The sequence below is a fragment of the Canis lupus genome, chromosome 22 (assembly GCF_048164855.1).
Source record: "Canis lupus baileyi chromosome 22, mCanLup2.hap1, whole genome shotgun sequence".
Classification (NCBI taxonomy): Eukaryota; Metazoa; Chordata; class Mammalia; order Carnivora; family Canidae; genus Canis; species Canis lupus.
Window position 1 is genome coordinate 1,263,707 of NC_132859.1, and position 18,997 is coordinate 1,282,703.

General features: G+C 48.8%; 2 long non-coding RNA genes across 4 annotated transcripts; both read right to left on the reverse strand.

Annotated features, from left to right (window-relative positions):
• Positions 1-2,130: 2,130 nt before the first annotated feature.
• Positions 2,131-7,086, reverse strand: LOC140614405 (uncharacterized). Of its 3 annotated transcripts, none has more exons than XR_012015271.1 (3): positions 6,260-7,086; positions 3,293-3,605; positions 2,131-2,262 (listed from the first exon to the last, which is right to left on the reverse strand). It is a non-coding gene; the product is annotated as an uncharacterized lncRNA (long non-coding RNA). The 3 variants fall into 3 exon arrangements; XR_012015269.1 differs by having other exon boundaries at positions 2,143-3,186; XR_012015270.1 differs by lacking the exon at positions 2,131-2,262 and having other exon boundaries at positions 3,348-3,605; positions 6,260-6,340; positions 6,597-7,086.
• Positions 7,087-11,205: 4,119 nt separating this feature from the next.
• Positions 11,206-18,061, reverse strand: LOC140613771 (uncharacterized). Its single transcript, XR_012014628.1, has 6 exons — positions 17,876-18,061; positions 16,012-16,180; positions 14,636-14,793; positions 13,386-13,484; positions 12,753-12,990; positions 11,206-12,037 (listed from the first exon to the last, which is right to left on the reverse strand). It is a non-coding gene; the product is annotated as an uncharacterized lncRNA (long non-coding RNA).
• Positions 18,062-18,997: the final 936 nt, after the last annotated feature.

Sequence of the window (18,997 nt, forward strand, 5' to 3'; positions counted from 1 at the left end):
CCGTGGGCCAAAGGCAGGCGCCAACCACTGAGCCACCCAGGGATTCCCCTCCTTTCTATATTCTAATCAACATTCAGGCCCCAACCTTTTCACCAAAAACATAACCCCTTTCCACACAGAAACTTAAAAAAGAAGTCCAATAGTGTTAGGCGGTAGAATTGAGCATTTTTATATTTTGGGGAATGGGGTAATAAGGAAACTGTAATATGAAGCTGAAACCCATTAGCAAATAAGTCCTTCTGTGTCTTCTTTAGGTTTTTGGTCACGTGGGTATTAATTTCTATTTTTTTCCCTACATCGAATGCTTTACACCGTTTGAATAACAGTTTTATTTCAGGTGTCTGATTTTATTTTTACCCACTCATGCCTCTGTTCATTCCCTTTTAATTTTATCTATTTTTACTCACAGGAAGGAAAATGTTGACAAACCCTGAGGCATTCTTCTGGTGACTAGGCTGTAGATGGTCTCTAGCAAGAAGCTACTTGAAAAGAGCTCTTGGTACCTTTCCTTGAAACGACGGCAACAGAAAGATTTGCTTGGTGATATTACATTTCCTCCTTGGTTCTTTGAGTGCCAGAGAAGCCAGCTTGCTGGAGTTGTCGTTAAAGTTCATGAAAGGCGTGTTGCCGCGTGTTAGATGCCCAGTCCGAGGTAAGCATTAAGAAATATACTGGATTTTAACCTTAAAGGCTGTACACTTAAGAAAAAGATATGGGGTACATTACAGACCAGGGTAATAAACAGAATAATTCATGACTCCCTGAGGGGGTTGGGCTTTTTTTTCCAGGGGGCAAGTGAACAGGAACAAAATACCTCTCAAGCCCTTGAGGGAAGAATGTATTGTGCAGCTAATTCTCATGGGCACAACTACTACTTTATTCAATGGGAAATTGTATTTTTTCATTCGACATCTGTTTTATCACTCTTCTCTCCTTAATCATCTCTTTTTTCAACATTGCAGACCATTTAATCATATTCCAAGCATGGAAAAACAATTGCTGGCGATCAATGATTTGTATCCTCCCTGTCTTGATCAGCAGTGGGGAATTAATAATAAACTAGTTTACGGAGCATGAGGACATTGTTCCAACTGGTTACTGGGCGACGGGATAGTGTAGATGCATCACAATGCAGCTCAAAGCGAGATTTTGGTATTTTGAGACCCTTTTTTTAGTGTAGACAGGGAAAAATTTTAGCAGATTTCTTGAAAATGCTTCAGTCTTATCCTTCAGAGCAACGGGTGCAAATTGGGGCAGAATGATGGTCATACGTATGGTAGTGACTTAATACCTGCCCCGTGCTAGGGGCTCTGCCAAAATGCTGCTCCTCTGTTACATTTATTTATTTATTTATTTATTTATTTATTTATTTATTTATTTATTTGTTTGTTTAGGAATACTTTATTATTCTCAATTTACAGATGAGAAAACTGAGACTTTCAGGCATGAGGTAACTTGCCTAAGGTCACGTAGCTAGTGAATTTTCTGGGTTTTGAGTTCTGGCATTTATGACTGACTCTAAAACTGCTTTCTTTCCTATATTTCTCTTGTATTGCTCTGGAATTCCCAAAAAACAATTTTGCGTGAGGATCTAGGTTTCTGAAATCAGACAGAATGATTAAGCCAACACTGTCAGGACTTCTGTTCGTAAGTCACATGCTTCAGACTTTCAGCTGCTGACACTGGAGGGTGTCTGGATCTGGGTCAGAAGGCAGGATTCTAGGGGCGCTTAGCTGGCTCTGTTGGTTGAGTGTTTGACTCTTGGTTTTGGGTTTGGGTCATGGTCTCAGAGTCCTGGGACTGTGCCTAGCTTGCAGTCTGCTTGTCCTTCTCCCTCTGCAAATCTTCATGGCTCTCACACTCTCACGCTCTCATTCTCTTGCTCTCTCAAATTAATAGATAAAAAAAATCTTAAAAAAAAAGGAAGGCGGGATTCTAACACTTTCTCTACCCCCCATGGATTGGCTGGATGACCTAAACAAATCAACTTTTCTGGAGAGGACCTTTGGTGTTTTTACCTGAAAAATGACAGGAATGATCTTCATCTATCTCCCTTACAAGCAAATGAGGGAACGTTCATGAAAATGTTTGAGAAGAACACACACACACGCACATATATGCATATATAATGGAGGCATTAAATTTACAAGTATTTATTTGTTGAGGTGCAGAAGTGGTGTCCAAGCAGAAATTTCAGAATGATCCTCTATCCTAATTCAAAGCCAACCAACCAAGAGCAAACCAGCAGACATCAGCAACTCCCTGCAGAGGAAGGAAGACGATGTTGAGCGGCTGGCTATGACGCCCTGGCTCAGTCTACCCACCATTTTCTACTACTCAGACCAATTACAATCACCCAAATTTCATCTTCCAGTTTCAGTCTTCCCCTGTGGCATCATATGCTATCTCAGGCCGTTTGGGCTCTGGGACTCTTACATACACTTTGGGCTGTTGCTACCTCTAAGTGGGAAAGATGATCAGCACAGTCCCTGCTATCTTTGCTGGTAGAAGATGGAACCTCCTGGAGTCTTCTAGACTTCCCAAATAACAGTGATGTTTAGCCCTTTGTGTGGTGAACGGACTTCTCTCAGAGAAGCTATGCCTCTCCTTTCGCATGGCACATCAGTTCCCCCCTCATCTGTTTCTTCCGGAGTCATCGTCTGCCGTTTCCCACCTCTGACTTTCTGCTCCAGAAACACTGCACCACCTTTGGTTCTGTCTGTGCCTTTGCTGCTTCCCTTGCCTGGAGACCCCCTTTCTTGGCTTGGCCCCTTTCTCCCCCTGGTGTGCTCCAGGTTACTCTTCTGGATTTAATTTCAGTATCACTTGTCCCAGGAAGTTGTTCTTGACTCCCTACTTCGTCTCCTGCTGCTCTCCAAGCAGAAGTTTCCCTCATCTATCTCCACAGTGCATTGAAATGATCTCTTCATATTCTCTGTCTTCCTAAGTCATATATTCCTTCAAAGAGGATAACGTCTTTCTCACCCTATGTCCTTGATGTATAAGAAGTGCTGAAAATGTTGGTCACATGAATTTCTTTATTTAATTTGATATATTGAAATTAGAAAAATCTTTTCTTAAGCAATAGTTTCGGGTGCCTCTATGTCCAGCCAGTCAAAAGATTTCTGTGAAAGCAGTTATTTTCAGTAATTTTTTTTTCCTCTCCAGGGTGCATGCCACCCCCACCTGCCGAAGACAGGATTGTTATAAACCTCTTTCTGATTGGGAAAAGATGAAAGAAGACGATTTTGAAATTATTTAACTGAAAAATCCTATAAGCATAGAAATCTACCTGGATTAAGTCTGAAATGAGGCATATGCCTTGAGACTGAGAACACGGGACCTGGTTATGACTTGAATTTGTATATTAAGGGACAGAGGATGAGGAGCACAGATACTCGAAGACCTCAAGTAGTCTTCCTCCTGTGGGTCCCCGGGCGACGTCGATAGCGCGGGGCCCTTGGTCTGTGTTAGGACAGCCGTGTCGGAGCCGAACCCCTGTGTCTATGGATCTGTCCTATTTCCGTCTGAATACATCAACATCTCTTCCTCTGATACTTGGGTTCGGAAGTTCTCCTTTCGGTTTCCTGGGTTTAAGACCATATCTACATAGAAAAAAACATATTAAAATGATTATTTGGGTATAAGTAAGTCCCTAAGCCTCTTTTCATCAGTTAGAACGAAAGTGCTGGGTTGCAAGATGGGCCGGAATGAGCCAGCTAATCGCCTGGACTCTTCGCCATGCTGTGTGCGGAAAGGACGGCCTAAAGTTTTTGCACTAAGACGTTCATCCCTCCTTCTTCTTGCTCTTTGATTTTTCTTCTTGTTCTGTGCTAAAGCTGCCTGCCTTCCCCCTTCTCCAAAACCGTATTTCACACTTGAATACACTTTCTTCTCTGCTTTTAAAATTTTTGGTAATCAGATGATGATTTTATAGTCCTGATTTATGTTTTAGAAGTTACTTTTCCTAAGTATCCCAAATGAGATCTATTTGGCCCCTGCTGCAGACCAGATGCTGGTCAGGTCTGGCTGAGCTATTGATTTAATCCTGTACATTTTCATAATTGGTAGGAATCAGTTTTCCCTTTTATTCTAACATTACAGATTTGTAACAATATGTGAAACAGGCTTCATTCTTTCATGTATGGTATGGCCTTAATAAACATTTAGTAGTTTCCTGCAAGAGCATCACATACATTAAGATGCAGGCCTTTCATTTTGTTTTCTGTTTTTAGTAAACGAATTGGGTTAATAAGAGAGATTTTTTTTTTTTTAAGAGAGATTGTTAAAAAAAAAAAAAAAGTGGGGGAGGAGGGCATGGGGAACCAAGAATGTATATTTTCCTTATTGAGTCTTTTCATTCTTGGTATGCATCCGACTTTTTTCCCATCTTTGAAATTCTCTTTAAGATGGCATTCTCTTGGGAAGCTCATCATGAGCTTTATTAGGAATTTCCTAGGTTGAGGCAACCCCAACTTGTGTCTAATTTTAAAACGGATAGTTTCAACCTTCAAGTTTACTTGGACTGGCTAGACTTGGCAATGAGTTTGGAGATGGGCTTTTCTTATGGCAAATTTTCTCCTGGGTGGGTGTTAGAGCCATGAACTTGTAGAGAGAAGACCTAGATTGAATCATTGCTCTACTACTCATTTGGGACATGAACTTGGACAAATACCCGAATGGTGTTGAACTTCAATTTTCTATCTGTAAAATGAAAATCATCATTTTTACCTCTGGCTTATTCTGCAGATTAAAATGAGGCTGAGGCAATTCATATATATGGCAGTCCCACACCCGGTGCTAATTTCATGGGCATTAAAAATATTAATTTCCCCCTATCTCATTTGTTTCCCTCACTGATGCTGTGCCTCTCCTGCATGGGAACAGGTTGGCCCATCGCTTACTGTACATACTGAATGAGAAAGGCATGATGCCACAGAAACATGATCATGTCTAGGAGGTAAAAAATCACACTTTGAAACGTGGGGTGCGTCTCTTCTTCACATTGCGAGACCTTAGAACCCCGGCCTGTGCATTGACCTGAAAGCTTACCCTGAAAAATCAGCTTGTTGTATGAGATTAATACAGATTTTTAGGATTGTAAAGCAGTCTCAAGGTGGTTTAGACAGAAGCCCTCATTTTTAGCTAAGGAAATTCAGGGCCATAGAAGTGAATGAGTTGCCCAAGGTTGGTTATATGAGCATTAGATAGTTTACATAGGAAAGAATTTTTGAAAATAACAGTGGGTGGTAGATAGAGCCTCTGTAAGACCAGGAGCAATTTCCATATTGCACTGGTGGAGGAATCCTCTGGAGACCCAGCTGTTGCTACCTGGGGCCCAGGTGTTAGAGCTGACTGCTCGGGACCCCAGCACTGAGCCTGTCCTATTGCCTTGTCTGGAAGCTGGATGACTTCCTACCAGGCTCCATCCCCTGTCTGTATGAGTTTCACATGGAGAATTCTTTTTTCTTATCTGTATCTTGTCATTTGAAATATATCTCATTGGATCCAGAGTAACTAAAAGCCCCAAGCCTAGGCCATGGGCCTGGGCCTAGCACCAAGGGAGGCCAGGAGAATCAGTTTCTGGCTTCTATCTTGGCAAGTGATCCTCCTACGGTGGGAAATTCCCCAACTGGAAACCATACTGGTCAGTTCAAATGGGCATGAAATGTTCATCACATTAGAAGGTCCAGAACTGGGGCCAGGTGGCCATCTGGTGCTTCCTTTACTATTCTAAAGTGGTTCTTCATCAATATAGGGCCAACCCTGGTTTCAAATGTGACACTCACATTTCGGTAAAAAATATTAAATGTGTCAGGGCTCTGCAGTCCTCCTCTGGGGGCATCACTGAATATCTGTGGAATCTCAGTAGAGAACATATTAATCTCCTCCAATTGTATGTGTCTTTCTAGGATATTAAAATGCAAATAGATTTAGATAAATGATCAATGTTGCATATGAAAATATGCTTGGGCTTTTCTGCAAGCTTGTCTATACAATAGCTTTCTCATTGCCCAATCTTTTGATTTGTGTGGGTCAGAGGTAGGATTTACTTGCACAGGTTGCCCATCTTAAGGTGCCCTGCAGTTTTGGGAAATCAAGGAGAAAGGGAGGAGCCAATGACCTCTGAGCCATCAAATCTGATGTTGATCCAAGGTGGGTTACTAAATGCATAGTTTGCTAGCACATAGAGGACGGAAACTGATCCCTAGGACCTGCGTGAATTTGCGAAGTGGGAACTTTGTGTGTTTAGACTTACCGGGAACGGCCTTGAGGTGCAGGTGAGATACAGGATACGTGCGTTATTTGTATTCTACTTCAGTTTCCATGGTGACTTAAGCTTGAGAGTGAATAAGGATAAAGAGAGAGAAAAGGGAATGTAGAGGAAGAGAGAGGCAAGTAGACACTCTGGAGTATTACTGGCCTCTCCTATTCATTTGGAATATGAGTATAAAAAACATTAGAGCTGTGTTCTGGGTACAGATGGGAATTTCTTCATTCTGTAATCTTTGCATATTTCTTTTGTGCCGGGCATAAGAAACTACACATTTATTGATACCGTTCTGTGTACTGGGAACTATGCTGGTTCTTCATACCATTTTCTATTTAACCATCGCAATCTTCCCAGGTGAAAATCGTTATACCTTTTCATAAGCCAGGTTGTACTTTTTTTCTAGATCACTAAATTATAGCAAATGGATTCTCAGGAAGGTTAATGATTTGCCCAAGTTAAATTGCAGAGCTGTCCTTGCTTTTTATTTCCTCCACCCGCCCCCCGCCCCCCGCATGTCACACTATCTCTCATGAGTCCCACAGAAAGAAGCTTGTTTAAATGGGGACCGGGAGAAGGGGCCACATTGAAGATGGCATTTAATCTGGATCTTGAAAAAAGAGTAAGAGGTCACCAAGGAAAACAAGAGGGGAAAACTACTTGGAGCACAGAGAACATGAGGCATGAAGCCAGGGCCTTATGTGTTAGGCTAAAGAGCTAAAGCTCTGCCCTGGGTAATGAGATTAATAAGCAGGCAAAGGATATGATCACATGTTTTAAGCTGCTATTTTGCCTAATAGCCAAATGAAATAATTAGAATCCTATCTGGATCATGAATTAGAAATTCTGGAACTCTGATGCAAAGTGATAGCCTGATATGCCATTGGCTGGGATGAGCTCTGCTACCTTGGCCAGTGGAGGAAGGCCACGTTGTCCTGCTGCTGTTCGTCAGCCTCCCTCTGGTGCTTTTCAACACCTTCCCTGTGTGCAAGATAGAAGCCAAGGAACAGAACAGACTTAGTTCACTTGTGAACTAGTGATTATTAGTTAATACATTTTGTGAACATGGGCATAATAAAAAAAAAATCTCCAAATACTTCATTTTCCCCGAGTTTGACATATTAACATCCCTAAAAATAACATGGGATCGTTAAGGGGGAAAATATGAACTCAGCCCGCTCCTGGCTCTTGGCCAGTACAACACTCGCATGAAGTGCGGGGAGACTGGCTTGCACCAGCGGGACTCTCTTGTCCAAGTCGGCCTGGCACTGACATTAGGCTCCTCTCATCACTCTTGGGAGCGAAGTCCGCATCCACGTCCACCTCACGGTCTGGGTTAGAAGAAGGTGGATTTACTTTTAAAAGGTGTCAGCTTTTCACTGGCTTCTCAGGGCTTTGTGGCAATATTGCAAGATTCCCGGGCTAGCCGTAGACTCACAATACCTTGATTCCTCCTCTGTGGTTTGTAACTTCTTTTTCTCCCTTCAAAAAGTAGAAGAGACGGATACTTGGAAATAAAAATAAAAAGACTCATCAGAATACTTGGAATTGCCTTGACCATTCTGACCCCTGCTATGGTGCGTTTTTTTTCACGTGGCTATCTTGGACGTCATCTCTGAGAAGGCACAATGACCAAGTCCCCAGCTCCTAGACCAGCCTCCCCCACAGGGGCCCCTCTCCCCTGGCTGGGCCCCTCTGCGTGCAGGCAGCAGCTGGTGCACGGCCGCATTTTCCCCTCCTGGGTCATGCTGTAGTAGAAAAAGGCAGGAACCTTCTTGTTCCACTGCGATGGCTCTTGGTTTCTCATCAGGAGACTTGAAACTCAGACTTCTGAGAACGACAGGCTTCTGTAGAGACTTGCAGCAAAGTGTCTTCCTCAAGAGATAGTACGACCATACTAGTCTGGGTGAAGTATTTCAGTTGGGCCACTTGCCAGAAAATTCCATGCCCAGTGGCAAGTGGTGAGAAGTCTTGGCTGGGAGTTAGGGAACTTTGGTCTAGGTCTAGCTTTGCCGTTCATTAACTCTGTGAAGCGGGTTGTTCTCACTTCTGGCCCTTATTTTTTTCCTTTATATTGACAATACTTAATGTATGTCTGAATCTTTATGTGGAAATGATTTGGAAACACTACAATAGTACCCCCTTATCCATGGTTTTGCTTTCCAGGGCTTCAGGTACTTATGGTCAACCACGGTCCAGAAGCAGATGATCCTTCTTCTGATATAATATCAGAAGCTAAAATAAATAAATAAATAAATAAATAAATAAATAAATAAATACCATCAGAAGCTCCGTAGTCCTACACCACTGGCCTCACTTTAATTCATCATATCGGCATTCTGTCGTCTCACACCAGCATTAGAAGAAGGAGGATGAATGTAGCACAATAAGATATTTCAAGAAAAGGAGCGAGAGACACACACACTTTTTAGTACAGTATATTGTTATAATTGTTCTATTTTATCATTAGTTTTTGCTATTCATCTCTTACTGTGCCTAATTTATAAATTTTAAATGTAAATTATAAATTTTATAAATTTATAATTTAATATAATTCATTAATTTTATAAATCTAAAATTTATAAAATTTATAAATTTAAATTTTATCATTTAAGTACGTATGTATAGGAAAAAAACAACACACATAGGGCTCAGTACTGATGTGCAACTTCAGGCATCCGCTGAAGTCTTGGAACATATCCTCTGTGGATTATGGGGGGGCTACTGTATTTTATCTAATCCCTGTGAAGATACGTCTTGTTATGTTCATTTAATAGATGAAGAAACAAACTCTTCAGTCTTACCCAAGTTTATGAGAACCGTTGAGAGGCCAGATTAAAAAAAACAGAAATTTTCAGTTTTTCCGTTATTCCATTCATTTACTCAAAATTATGTATTGAGTGCCTACTGTGTACATGAGGCTCTGAGGACAATACCATGGTGCGTCAGGAGTAACTCCACTTCTCAGGAGCTTATCATTAGGAATCACATCAGATTGCCCTATAAAATGAGGAGGCACATTAAATTAGGGTTTCACAAATTAGCCGGCTCAAAAAAGTCCTGTGGGGTGTGTGCAAACACATACAGATTCCAGGGTTCTGCCCTCGTCCTACTGAGTCAGACTCTCCAGGGGAAGGCGTCCCATAGTCTGTATATGTGACATGAGTCGCCCAATGACAGTAATGAACAGACCAGCTTGAGAAGCCCTGGACTAAATAAGACCCAAGTTCTCTTCGTTCAGTGCAATGTTCCTCGTCCCCGTTTTCACGGAATCATCAAGGGGATCTTTGCAAATGGGATTGCCGGGACCCCATCTGTAGAGACTAGGATGTGTGTAACCGGTCATGCTAGTGTGCATCCAGAGTTGAGGGCCGTTGTTTGTAGCCCTTCATCCAGGGTCTCAGGCCTATTTGGGGAGAGCTGTTCCCTCTAGATGAAGGGGCGCACTCAACCCCACATTACCAGGCTGTGAACGTTGGAAGATACTTGGAAGTGTTGTGGCATCTAAGGTATACCTGATTCTTATTCTTTATTAGGATAACTTTCTAACGCAGTGGGAACCAGCCTCTGAATGCTTCTTTTCGGTGTCTTTTGGCCTGTAATAATCACTGCTTGGTTTTATTTGATCAAGCTATTTAATCATTTAGCATCTGTCTAACCTAGCGTCACAGTAGTTGATCCTGAGAACCCTCAGCCTACTTCTGAATAGGTCTCACTGCAGCGGGGATATGGCTATTCGGGAAAATGGTGTTGTGCCTTTCCTCCTTTCAAATCCAGAAGGAGTCTGCGAGAGAGTGGGGAATTTAATATTTCACTTTAGTGTGTTTTGAAGGTAATTTGTAAACCCAATTCCATCAATAAAATGGCCTGCTCCAGTGACTGCTGCTTCCACCTGTTGATATCTGATCTGCAAGCGACTCCCTGAGGTCACGGGGACCAACCTGCACCTGGCTCAGTGGCCAGGTGCTCCTGGAAGTGGCCTTTCTTGCGGGTAACACATTTGCTCTGGAATGTTAATCGCTTTTCACAGGGCTCAACATTTGGATCGCCTGGCCCCAGTCAGGTACCTGGAAGTCACACTACAGCCCCCTCAGGTTGGAACAGGAAGCAGGTCGGGAGCTTTGAGATGCTCTTGGGCTGTGGTTGACATGCGGCCGTCTGACTGAGCACTGTTCCTCCAAGTCCCCCAAGGTTCTGAGGTCCCTCCTTCCCAGTTCTCTGGGAAATGAAGAAAACTGCCCATCTCCCTCTTTTCTTCCTGTTCATGTGTTCATGGGTAGGTCAAGCTGGATCCGAAGTGACTTGTCCCCTTTTTTCTCTCCATTGACATTAAGGGCCATTAGGTTGTAAACCAATAATGACCGTGGTAACCATTGGTCCCAAAAGATTTAAAAAACCTTTAGCCTGGCGGGGAACTGAGGTAGCCACACCGACAAGCCCCCCGGTAGACTTAGGTCACGCGAATGCTTATGGGTTGGTAAGCGAGGAGGTTAGGGGGCTGCAAACCTCGAAGCTCGTCAAGGTTAAGCAGCACCGGGCTCCAGCTAGTGCGCCGGGCCCAACCCCACGCAGGTGGAATGACATCGCCCGGCTGGAGTTTCATTTGTGGGCCTGTGAGTGAAGGGTGCGAGGCAGATGCGGTGATTAGGATTTCATTTCTGGTTGAAGCCACCGCAGCGATCACGGACCAGCAGGGGAAGCTCAGGCTTGCTGGCGGGGTTAAGTAGGGTGTGGCTCCGAATTTAATACAAAGATTTGAAACAAAAGAAACCACCACCACCGCCGCCGGGGCAGAAACTCACTCAAGGCCCGTAAGGAAGCCTCGTTCACGTTGGTTCGGCTGGTACGTGCCTTCCCACCTTGCTTAAGGTCACCGGTTCCCTCCCGTCCATTCTTTTGTTCATACATTTATTGAGTTTTAGATGCTGGGAGTCAGCAGCGAACAGAGCAGCAAAACCCCTGCTGTTGAGGGGGCAGGTAACCAACTGCTAAGAAAGCAGCGGGTGTGTGGGGCTGCGACAAGCAAGGAGGACCGGGGTAGGGAAGGAGGAAGTGATGGAGGGCGCCACCGGACAGAGGTCGGGGAGGTCCCCCTGGACGGGTGACATGTAAGCAGGGCCTTGAAGGACGGAAGGAAATGCATCCTTGGATACGTGGGGAAGAGCTTCCCAGGCAGAGGACACGGCGAGATTCGGGGCGTCAGGGAGGGAGCACCCGCCGAGGAAGAGCGCGAGAGCCCGAGTGGGGGGCCCGGAGGGGGCCCGGAGGGAAAGCAGTGGAGGGTGCGCCTGGGTGGGGGGGGGTGCCTGGGGGAGGCTTGGACAGGCAGTGGGGGGCGTAATCTTTGTGATGTCTTAAAATGTTCCTTCCGGCTGTTGTGTGGGGTCAGCGTGGAAGGTTAGGGATGCAGCAGAGAGGACGCTGCGGCAGTAACGTTCGCGACACGTGGCGCTGGCTGGGATGCCGTGGTCGGGTCGAGGTGCCCGAGCGCCTGGATTCCGGGCACACTTTGGGGGTGCAGCCGACGGGGCTCGCTGACGGGTGCGTGAGAAGGAAGGAGCCAGGCACGTCTCCAGGCGGGTAGCGTGAGCATCTGGCCAGATGTAAATGCCATTTACGGAGATGCGAACGACGAAGAGCAGCTGTGCGTGTGCGTGTGCGTGTGTGTGTGTGTGTGTGTGTGTTGTCTGGTCTTAGACACGGGAAGTGTGGATCCTCAGCGGCCTTCCAGGTGAAGATGTTGAACAGGAAGTCGGGAAAAGGAGCCTGGAATTCAAGGGAGAGCTTGAGGCTCGAGGTGTCGATTTGGGGACGGGCGGTGTAAAGAGGGACGTTCTCAAGTTAGGGGACCAGAAGGGGTCCCATGGGGGCAGGCGTGGAGGAGCCTGAGGCTGCTGCAGGGGCGGCCTGCACTTCGCTGGCATCTGCAGGTTGTGGGGCGACGGGAGGGGGGCCCTCAGGAGAGGCGCCCAGCGTGGTCAGAGGGCCGGGGCAGGTGTGCAGAGGCCGGGAACAGGTCAGGGGCAGGACATGGCCACGTGTCACCCGAGTAAGGGAAACCGGGTAGAGCCCCGCCGCCCTCGGGGCGTGCAAGTCAGCGCGGAGGCCACTTGCGAGCGTGGGGACAGGGTTCCAGCGAGCCGGCCTGCCGGGCCACAGGCCCTTCCCGGGAGCTGTGGGTGGAGCAGAGGACAGTGCTGAGCCGGGGGGCTGCGGCCGTCACCACGCCTGCCCTCCCGGTGCCCGCGGCCCGCCCCGCCTGTCCTGGGATCCACGGTCCCCGCCGCACCCAGCTGCTGCCCGGCCAGCCCCAGCCCCCCGGGCGCCTGCCGTCAAGGGGGCGCGGGTCCTGCTGAGGGGCCACATGCACTTAATTGAGGCTTCTGGGGCTTTGGCCACGATTAGGTTGTAATTCTTGTTTACGGGACAGTGTTTGCCCCCTTTTGCTCTGTGCCGCTGAGGCCTGAAGCTTCCCCCTTACCAAAAACGTGGCGTGTGCAGGACTCCCTAGCCGCTCCCTTTGTCACTTCCGCTTGGTATTTTGACACTTGAGACTTTCCGACAGTGCAAGACTGCGCCCTCGCAGTTGCCCACGCGCCATCACCGTTTCCCGCGGCGCCTCCCCGGGGCTGTCGGTCGGGAACACGTGCTTTTGCCCCGTCTTCTTATCCTCTTCCGTACGCCAGGTGAGCACAAGCGGAAAGTCTTATCCAACTGACCTGAGGATATTTGCACATTATTATTATTATTAGCAACTCATTCTATTTATTGAGCACCCACGAGCACGAGTTATCCTGCCACATACATCCCCCCGCCACTGCCTTTTGTAAGAGCCTTCCTCCAAATTCCTGTGCTGTTAAGGCAGAGGAGTGGGTGAGTTGACTTTGCAAGGAGGCCAAGTCTGGAAACATCTCTGTTCTCTCTTCCTTCCCTTCTTCCCCCTTCCCTTCCCACTCAGACCGTGAGTCTTTGGAGCAGGGCGCATGGGTCAGGCTTCACTGTGCACCACTCACCCCAGAGTCCTCCTCTCCCCTACCTCCCATCAGGTCTCCCTCTCGTCTGTACCTCGGGGTACTGGGTGGTAGGTGGGGACCCAGTGAGAAAATACATCTACCTGATGTACTTGCAACCGGGTGGATTGGTTGCGGCAAATGCAGGCCTGGGTGGAGCCCCCATCGGGAAGTTGAGGAGACTCCAGAGGGGGAAGCTAAGTCTAAGAGGAAAGGCCCGTTAGTGGGAAGGGAACAGACTGGAACGCAGCAGCCACCCTGGAGACAGTTTCCCAAACCCTGGTGGAGCGTTTGCAATGCCCCATGGATGGTTCCAGGGGGTGTTGAGTGGTTGAGCAAAAGGCATCAGATGAATCCCCCCCCCCCCCCCGCCCCCAGGAGAATCTCCAAGCTCGTTGTGGCTAACTCCATGCGCTCTCCTAGAGTGATCTTTTAAAGGAGAGTGTCCCGAGAGGGAGAAGGGCTCATAGGGGTGGAGTCCGGGCAGCGGGCCGATGGCCTGGGGGAAGGACACCTTGAGGCCCCCGCAGGACCCCGCCGCCCGCAATGAGACCGGATAGACAGCTGCAGTAGCAGGTGCACGGGGAGAGCCGTGAGGGTGAGGCTTCCGTTGAGTTTCCGGCTCTGACGTCGCAGAAGGCCACAGAGGGGTGCTGGGGCGGGAGCCCGCATGCCCAGTACCGGGGTGCGCATACATCTCAGCTCTGCGGCTGCCTCCATGGACGCCCACCCTACGTGGGAGGGAAACAGATTCCCTGGGCTTGGGACGGGCACTGATGCAGGGCGTGGGCTCTGGGAATCAGCGCAGTGGGGCTTGGGTTCCCGTCCCTGCCCCAGAGGGGGCGGCCACCAAGGAGACAGCGTTAGAGCGCTCCCGAAGCCTACAGCGCATTAGAGCCTTCCCTGAAACCTACAGTGCGTTAGAACCCCCCCTAAAGCCTACAGCATGTTAGAGCCCTCCCAAGGCCTACAGCACTTTAGAGCCCTCCCAAGGCCTACAGCACATTAGAGCCCTCCTGAAGCCTGGACCTCCATCTCTGTGCGCAGGTGCCATGGCTGAAGCTGAGCTGCTGGGGCAGCAGCCCCACCTGGTTCTTGACCGATGCCTGGGCTGCCGCCTCCTGCAGGGCCACCTGGTCTGCGCTGCCCAGGCTTGCCTGCCCGCCCCCCCATCCCGCCCCCCCAGCGCCTGGTCCCCGCGGTGCAGGCCTTTCTGGAGCCCATCGCCTCCCAGGGTCCAGAGGGCAACATAGCTTGCGGCGACCCCTGCCCTGCCCCCGACCCTGTGGGCCGCTGGGAGGTGCCCCAGGCGCCCCAGAGCTCCCAGGGCCGCATTTCCCTGCGTCGGGCCTACCTGGGCAGAGGAGAAAGGGAGCCAGCGGGAACCTGCTTACTGTCCTGCGACCTGGCGCCCCAGCCGTCAGGGTTGGGCCGGGCTGCTTCCCCAGGTTCAAGTATCAGGAGGGAGGCGTCGCAGGCCAGGTGGGAGGGAGACAAGCAGAGAAACCCTGGCTGTGGTTTTTAAAAAAAAAAAAAAAAAGAAAGAAAGAAAGCAAAGTTCCTGCCTTTCTTTCCTGCGTGAGAAAAACTATTTAAACTGGCACAAAATATATTTAAGAAGCATATTCTTAGAGTTCCTTAGAAAAATACCCTGTGTTTTCTGGCAGCAGCAAAATGTATCCTTAATAGAATTCATATGGGGCCTTCAGTGATCGCACTGTTTGGAGAGGAGCCAGATAGTAAGTAATTTAAACATCACAGGAAATTAAATTTTAGAATTCAATTTTGCATAAAGTTTTCTGTAATGAAAATGTCACACATAAATTATGAAGTCTGATTATATTCTTTTTTGACTTTTTAATAAAATAATAGAGGTACTTGACAGTCAAGAACAAATGCATATTTTATGTGAATAGTATTGCGTTCAACCAACGTCCTCTGGAAATAATGGAACAGATGTTAACACTGCTCTATCAGCTATCAGGTGCTCTGTTAAACAGCTCCAAACACAAGTATTTATTAAAAAATGCTAACGGGGTTGTCTTTTAGGGTTATCTAATTGTAGGCTTAAAATGTAGATGGTTAATGTAATTAATTATACATGTAGAATTATATAGTCAGGCTGTAATTTATTATATGTATGCATATATAAATTATATAATATTCTGTTGTAAATTAATTTAATATGGGCACAGGGAATGACTTCTTGAAAATATTAAATAGTTCATAATGTGGTTATAAATCAAAACTAATCTGAATTTCCACTTAATTTTGAATTTTGAGAAGGAGGATGCTTTAACTCACTGTAGGGGACTTTGGGGGTGCTGATTGTGTTTTAGATTAAATCCACAGCCTGTAATTATTTTTAATAATATTCAACTAAAAAAAATGCCCCAAATAAAAAGCCTGAGCACTCTTAATTTGTTTAAGGCCAAGCAGCATTTTTCTTCAAAGGGTAAAAATATAATGAACGTTTATTTTGAAAATTGACCTCCTCCATCATAACCCCAAGGCCCCAAGCGGGTCCTTCTCCGGGGGCTTACGGTGAGCTCTTGCTGAATGCGGCAGGGATGACCCTGCTCTCGCGGAGGGGAGAGAAGTTCTGCCTACGGACGTCCGCCTAAGTATTTCCTTCTTTGAATCCTGTTACGACTTTCCCTATAAGCTCTGTGTTGCGGGGAGGGGTCTGCACACATTTTAAATTCTAAAAGCCCAACGAGGCTTTCTTACTTAATCAGAGTGGCACAAAAATGTGGGCCAGGCCGTTTGTCCAGGAGCTCGTGTCTTCTTTTGGAAAGTAGGCCATGTCAGTTCACAGTGGAAGGAAGATGAAGACGGTGCCTTCTATGACTTCCAAGGCGGGTTCTTCAGACATGGGCACCTTTTTGTTTTTATCTGCCTTTTTAAGAGAACAATGGCTAAGGTGACCAACTTGTCCCCGTTTGCCTGGGACTCTCCTAGTTTTAGCACAGAAAGTTTCATGTCCTGGGAACCCTCCCGGTCCTGTGTACACTGAGATAGTTGGTCACTCTGTCCATGACCCACAAAAGCTTACAAACCAAGACTTTAAACAGATTGAGGTACAAAGGCATGTGTTGCCTCCACAAAGGTGGCACGAAGAGACACGGGCCTGTGTTCACTGAGGCTGGGCTCCTGCCTCCTGGTTGTCCCCGCGTGCCAGGGAGCTGCCCCACCTTCACGGGTCCAGCCCTCAGATGCTGCACTCGGGCCCACGCGGACCAGGCTCCAGTCAAACACGGAAGGGAGCCCCTGCCTGTTTCGTCTGGGACGAGGTGTAAACAGGTGGGAATGTCCCTGGAGCAAAGTCACCGGGATTTGGGGGGTGGCCTGTTGTGGCGCCTCGTGCCAGTGCAGGGACTACTGCCGTGAAGCGGGGTGCTGCCATGGGAGAAACCTGAAAGGCACGGCATTGGCTCAGTCGTCAAGGGCGGGTCTGGGAAAGTAGCCCCGGGAGCTGGCAGGATGACGACCCCTTAGGGGGTGGCCCGATGTTTAGGTAACCGGCTGCTCCGACAGGGGGGCAGGGGGAGGACCTCGCTGATGACCTTGCAGGGCCCCGGGACCCAGTGGGGACGCGGGCCTGAGCACTGCTGGGCAGGGAATGTTGAGACAGAGATGAACGAAGGAGAGAGGTAGTTTATGAGGCGGAAAGAAAGGTGGAGGGAGAATTTAACACTCAGGGCCTCGAAATCTGTAGGTTGGTTGTTTCTAGAACCCCGGCAATGAGAGATGGTATTTCCAAAGGACTTGGAGGGGGAAAATGCCTCTTGGTGGGCTGATACGCCTCAGGGCGAGCACCGGTCAGTCCCTACCTCCCAGGGGGTCGCAGGCCTGATGGCAGGCGCGGCCCGGTCGGGGTCGAGGGAGGGAGGCCTGCAGGGGAGGTCTGAGAACCACCTGCCGCGAAGTCCTCTGAGGGTGACTCGGGTCAAATGAAGTGACAGGCAAAGAGGGTCTCCAGAGAACTAGGGAAGTAAAGCCACCGGGAAAGGGGGTCTGGATATTCAGAACGTGGAGCACCCCGGGGGCGGGGGCGGGCAGTCAGGGCGCCGGAAGGGAGACGAGAAAGCCCAGAAGTCCCCCCCGGGGCCGAGCCCTTAGGGCCCACTTCAGATGTGGCCCAAGAATAAGGGAAAGAAGGAATCTTCTGGAGGAGGAATTTCAGAGCCCTGGAGGCAGCGGAAGCCGCAGCTCTCCTGCAGGGGCCGAGTCCGCATCTCCCCGCGCGGGGCCCCGGGGGGGGGGGGGTGGTCCCCAGGCTGGACTCCAGAACCGCCGCAGCCCAGGGCTGCCGGGCGCCCCCATGCATCTCCTTGCAGACGGCAGCATTTGCACCCACTGGGAGCAGCCCCGCGCACGTGCGCGGACGCCCAGGGGACCCGGGGGCCGTCTCTGTCTCGATCAAGACTTCAGGCCCCGAGAAGTCACATCCAACGGAATCTGACGGACAGACAACCGGACATCACCCAGAAAGATGAACTGTGAGTTGGACGCAGCGGCCGGGCGAGGTGTTGGCTCGTGTCCCTGGTGGAGGAGTTAACTGTCCCGTGGGGAGAAGCAAACAAAGACCTACTTGGCGACGAGCAGGGCGGGTTGGGGCCGGTGTGGGAAATGCCGAGCTGCTGCCCCAATGCCCGTTCCCGCTCCCCAGGGTCTGTGGGGGGGACGCGCCGGGCACAGGCCCCCTCCGGCAGGTGGCCGCCTCCTGCTTGGCACCCAGGTTCTCATTTATTCGCTCTCCCTTCAGACGGTGTTTCCTGACTTGCCTCGACATTCTAGAACCTGTCCCGCTCGGAACCTGCATCACTGCTTTCTCTGCCAGCAGACGCCACTTTGTTCTCCTCGTGGCGCTGCTGCCCGGCGTTTCGGGACCCAGACTTGGTTCCCATACATGCAACATCGAGCAGGCTTCTCCCCAGATCTGCGTGTCCTGCAAACACACTCTTGCTTTTGCATCCTTGCCCGTTTTGGAATTGAGTAGGCGAGCTCCATAGGAGTGTGAGAGGTTTCATTACCTCCAGAGCACTGTCTATTTTAAGCCTCCCCCATATTCATCAAGTGGGAAACTTGGTCTCAGTGAGCCTTGCAGCGAACGTGATGGGCCGGAATCACAAGTTTTCGGTTTTGAACCGCTTCCCCATAGCGTTACCCCTAAGGATTTCAGAAATTTCATTTCTTGGCCTAGAAAGAAGATGACTCATTCAACCAGAATCTTTCCTTGGGTAAAAAAGAGTCACAGGAGACACTGTTGCTGAGGCGGTGGCCAAAAGGAAGACCCGCATCCAAGTAATTGCTTCCTGACCTCAAAGCTGGAGCTCTAATGCTACGGCGTCTCCGGTGGTCGTGAATACCAGCGGCATTGCTCAGACGACGGCCTTCCCTCAGGATGTGCGTGCCTGGCCTCGAAACCGCTTCCGTAGACGCACATGTCACACTGCCTCTATGGATCGTGGCGGATGGGTCTAGTGGTTTTCCCTCCTTTGACCTGCTAAGTCCTGTGAGCTTCCCTCTTCACTCTTTGCTCCGCTGCCAAGAGAGGCCAGGTTCTGTGTCCTCACGGGACGGCTCTGGGAGGAGAGGCAACTAGAGCAGGCCCAGTGGTAGAGACTGGCCTGAAGACTTCAGGTCAACACTGTAGTGTTTCTCACGTGATTTGGGGTGTCAGGGGTTTCCTCACTGAGGTTTTGGAGCGTAC